Source organism: Dendropsophus ebraccatus, chromosome 10 (genome assembly GCF_027789765.1).
Source record: "Dendropsophus ebraccatus isolate aDenEbr1 chromosome 10, aDenEbr1.pat, whole genome shotgun sequence".
Lineage (NCBI taxonomy): Eukaryota > Metazoa > Chordata > Amphibia > Anura > Hylidae > Dendropsophus > Dendropsophus ebraccatus.
In genome coordinates, this window is record NC_091463.1 from 81,162,695 (window position 1) to 81,167,694 (window position 5,000).

General features: G+C 45.2%; 1 non-coding gene across 1 annotated transcript; it reads right to left on the reverse strand.

Moving 5' to 3' along the window:
• Positions 1–4,741: 4,741 nt before the first annotated feature.
• On the reverse strand, positions 4,742–4,814 carry TRNAR-UCG (transfer RNA arginine (anticodon UCG)). Its single transcript has one exon. It is a non-coding gene; the product is annotated as a tRNA-Arg (tRNA).
• Between the last annotated feature and the right edge of the window lie 186 nt (positions 4,815–5,000).

Sequence of the window (5,000 nt, forward strand, 5' to 3'; positions counted from 1 at the left end):
TACTTTAAAGGGAACCTGTCACCCCCCCGTGCCGGGGTGACAGGCTCCCGACCCCCGTTAGAGCCCCCTATACTTACCTAATCCCGCCGGGTCCCGCTTCTGGAGGTGGTTGGGTGATGAAGATCTCAGCCACTGCAGCCCGGCGCGCGCGCTGAGTGATGAGTCCAACAACCATAGAGAATGACAGGAGAGTCTAGTGCTCCGTCATTCTCTATGAGCGTTGGACTCAGCGCGCGCGCCGGGCTGCAGCGGCTGAGATCTTCATCACCCGACCACCTCCAGAAGTGGGACCCCGCAGATTAAGTTAAGTATAGGGGGCTCTAACGGGGGTCGGGAGCCTGTCACCCCGGCACTGGGGGTGACAGGTTCTCTTTAAAGGGGTATTCCAGCAACTTCTTGTTGATCTATAGGGGATGACCTCTGTGACCCCCACAAACTGGAGTTTGGGAAAGGGACTCTGCCCTCTGAATGCTGTGATAGGTTGGGACTAGAGATGAGCGAACCTCGAGCATGCTCGAGTCGATCCGAACCCGAACTTTCAGCATTTGATTAGCGGTGGCTGCTGAACTTGGATAAAGCTCTAAGGTTGTCTGGAAAACATGGATACAGCCAATGACTATATCCATGTTTTCCACATAGCCTTAGGGCTTTATCCAACTTCAGCAGCCACCGCTAATCAAATGCCGAAAGTTCGGGTTCGGATCGACTCGAGCATGCTCCAGGTTCGCTCATCTCTAGTTGGGACATGTTCCATTCATTCGCTATGGAGCTGCTGGGGACAACTAAGAAGCTATGTCCCAACTATCCCGGATTCAGCAGGAGAGTACCGATTTGTGGGTGATGCGCTATCGCCCCGGGACTGTTTCTTATGGCAGCTGGTGCCAGAGATATAAAACTTTTGTTAGATTCCATAAAATATAGAAAAAATACACCTAAGGATTCAAACCTCCACCCTAAAAAGTGGACTAAAAGCTCAAACACGTAGATATAAGTATAATAGCGTACAATTCCCACAACTCAGATTGGTACCTCAATCAATACAGGTTAAGGTATATAATAGCTTCAGTACTATGAGCATGCAACAGTGCATTTAGCCAGGAGAGAGAAGGCGAACATTAGTTGTCATGTCCGCACAAACAAGGGGGGAGAACTGGACTCTATCAGGTTCAGTTGAAGCCATATGCTTGTTGCCACACACGACCTGGGTGCTGTTATTAAGTTTATATGAGGGTTTCCCCACTACCTGGGCTTGTTCATTGACCCTTTCAGTGATTATTTGCTCTCCCTTTATTTAGTTGTACCAGCACATCATTGCACACTGCTGATACAATGGAATATCCTAGTGCTCCCTGCCCTGCCACACCCTGTGTGATGCAGAGCAGTGTGATTAGCTCTGCCTGCACAACACAGCATCCAGACCTGACCAGAAGAGGTCAGAGCACCGAAGCACAGCAGGAGCCAGGACAGGTGAGCATTGGTGGTGAACCAGGGGAGCTAGGTGAAGCTTGCAAGGGCAAGTGTTTCAGTACTTGTCACAGGGCTCAGAGTGGTATATGCCCTCCCAGGGTCCCAGCACATGCTTGTTAAAGGTGTAGCTGTAGTTCCTGGTGTATTCATAATTAAAAAGAAAAACCACAGCACTTCATCTTCAATAAAACAATGCTCCTTTATGTATACACATATACAGCTAGAGGGCATGGACCTAGGCGATAACTGCACTTATTTATCTCCTTATTAACCAAAAAATAGTGCAGACGCAAAGATAAATGTTCCCAATGTGTTTAGACTTTTAAGATTTACATAAGTCAGCTTCTCAATTAACTTAGCAGACAACGCTGAATCTCCAATAAAATGTAAAAAAAATAAGTAATTCTGGTGTATCTCGCTCAATGTTGCTGATTTCATGGGGGTATAATCTGGCCTGAGGGGGTATGAATTGCCCTAGGCTACTATAACCCTGGGTATAGTCTGGACTGGGGTATACTCTGGCCTGTTACACCAGTGTTTCTTCCTTCTACTATGGTCATTGTAGTTGCTAGTGTTGTTTCTGGTGCATATGTGCACTTGAGCAATTACAGTCCAGTCCAGGTTACTTAAAGGACAACTCCAGCGCTAGTCAAGTCTGTCTGTCTAGTCTGTCTAGTAGTGCATTACTCTTTCAGGGTGACTGATATTTGACTGTTAATAGGAAAATACCATTCCATACTTGCGGTTTAGAGAATACCGCCTCTTGTCAAAAGAGAGCGAATCCCTTGAGATTACACAAGACGATGGAGCAATATCAGTAGGGTACTTTGGCTAGTAGTAATCTTAACAAACATGCTGGGGACGGCAACACAGCAACACAAGACGTAGTCAGATTTAGGACCCCTTAAAGGGTTTATCCAGTGCTACAAAAACATGGCCGCTTTCTTCCAGAGACAGCACCCCTCTTTCCTCCAGTTCAGGTGTGCTTTACAGTTAAGCTCCATACACTTCAATGGAAATAAGTTGCAAAACATGCAAGCAAACTGGAGACAAGAGTGATGCTGTCTGTGGAAGAAAGTGGCCATGATTTTGTAGCCCTGGATAACCCCTTAAGGGTCTGTCCACACGTACAGACTTGCAGCGTAAATCTCGCTGCGAGTCTGTCAGGTTCTGGCAGTTCCCTGTCACTACATACTCTACACTACTACACTACATATGTAATTCTGCCGCCCCCTTAACCCCTTCGGCTCCCGCCCCGCTGTGTCTGTATATACGTTACCTTTCCTCGCTGAACGGGGTCCTGCTGTCCTGCTCTCCCGTCCAGCAAGGAGCGGTAATGTATATACAGACACAGCAGAGCGGGAGCCGGGCGGGAGTAGAAGGGGTTAAGGGGCCGACAGAATGAAATACTCGCAGTGGTCGTTCAGACCAATGCGAGTATGTAGTGACAGGGAACTGCCAGGACCTGACAGACTCGCAGCAAGATTTACGCTGCGAGTCTATACGTGTGGACAGACCCTTAATGGCAGTTGCTCCACTTAGGATTTAGCAGGCTATAGTTACTATAGATAGGTGCTTGTGAAGCAATCAGTCTCTTGCTGGAGTGGACACATCTGTCACTAGTTTATGCTACCCTTACATAGGAAAGCAAAAGCTTGCTGACACAGTCTCTTTAAAGTTAGAGTTAAAGTTAGGGAAGGGTTGAAAAAAGGAACTGAAGCACTTTACAAAGTTATAAAACCTTGTAATGTGTTTCAATTACTATATAAAAGCGCAGTGCTGGAGATGTGATATCCCTTGTTATTCTGATTACAAAACGACAACCTCTGAAAAGTCTGTTATTTTGTCAAGATTCATAGTGAAATTCCCTTATTTATTTATTTTGACCAAATTTACATATTTCTGGGACAAGTCATTTTTTCCAAGATGAACTACCAGATCAACTTCTCTAGACATACTAGCAGCCGTCACAATCTTCACAATACATCTCCTATCCCTGCTGATGGTGGCCCCAGATAGCCGGCTCAATTCCTTCAGCACATAGCATTTTGCCATAAAAAACACCACTAACTGTCTAGTAACACATGAGAAGATTCTTTCTCTTCTTACTAATTTTATCTTCTTCCCCTGGCTTTACTTCCACTCAGTGCCCCAATCCAAAAAATTTCCCCATTAGGAATCACGCCTGAGCAGCCATGTCTCCATTCAGCAACAACATCCCCATCTTCATCAGCGTCAAGGCATCAACTCATTGCAGTAATTAATCATTTAATGGCAGTCCAGCCATCCTGCATTGCTTTAGCGCAATGGAACTCCATACATACATAGCCTCACCACTTGAGATTGAGGCCTAGAAATTTAACCATGTAAATCAGACTTTTGCATGCACACTGTACATTACCTCAAGTTTCCAAGGATATTAGTGAAAATGGCAAACACACAAGTATTAAATTGCACCTAGTCTGACACATTTTTTATTGACTACTGAAACCAAGTACCAAACCAAAAGAAACTGCTGCCGTTTTCAAACTACTGCTGTTTTTTTAAACTACACACTTTTGCCCCGTTGCACTTATACCACGATGCTCTCACTAGATGTAAACTCACCAGAGTAAACTCTACAGAGCCGATACCTTCCTTAAATGCTAATATAACTTTAATTAAGCTAATGAAGGAGAGCTGCCATATTTCTTATGCTAATATAATTAACATCTGCTCAGACCACACCCTGCCAAATCAACACCAATAAAGAAAATGTAGCAATCAAAAACACATTACAAACTAGCTGTAGAGACCAAATTTAACAAAATCAAAACACGTAAATATAGCAGCAAAGTGTGAAGTGTCTAATAAAATACTGTAAGAACATAAGAACAAAGCAAATTCTTGTATTGTAATGATATTAACTGGATGTACTTGGGCACAAGCTTAATATGCATAAAAAAGGTGCAGCTTTCCCACAGCAAACATCTCATGGTATTTCTCTATGGAACGATAGTTGCTGTGCCCACATACTACGCTTTCCATTCCAATGTCAAATGCCTCGAACAAGAGGTGACTTTTGGGCACCGGAAAAAAGGAAACCGTGGGCGTTCTGGTCTCCACACGAAGCCGCCGCTTCGAATCACCCTTTTGGCAGCGGCTTTCTTATGACCTTCGAAACGCTAACGCGTCTCTACCTAAACCCTAAACCTTCCGCTGTACACTCTCCTGAGAGCCCATTTTTGGAAACGTGAAAAGAGCACACGGAACGCACGCTGAGCTAGCTCGGCAGCGACCACGAAGGGACTCGAACCCTCAATCTTCTGATCCGAAGTCAGACGCCTTATCCATTAGGCCACGCGGTCCTGATGGTATCTGTCCTGCTATCACCGGCTGGCGTTGTTGTGGCAACAGCCCTCGTCTTTGGTGTCCTCTTTAACGCGGGTTCAAGATCTGAGTGCATGGGCTGAACATATTCAAAGCCCTCACAGCGCTCTGTTCAACTTGCACTGAAGTTATAGAGAAAAAAAGGCGAGCTAATTCTCACAAAT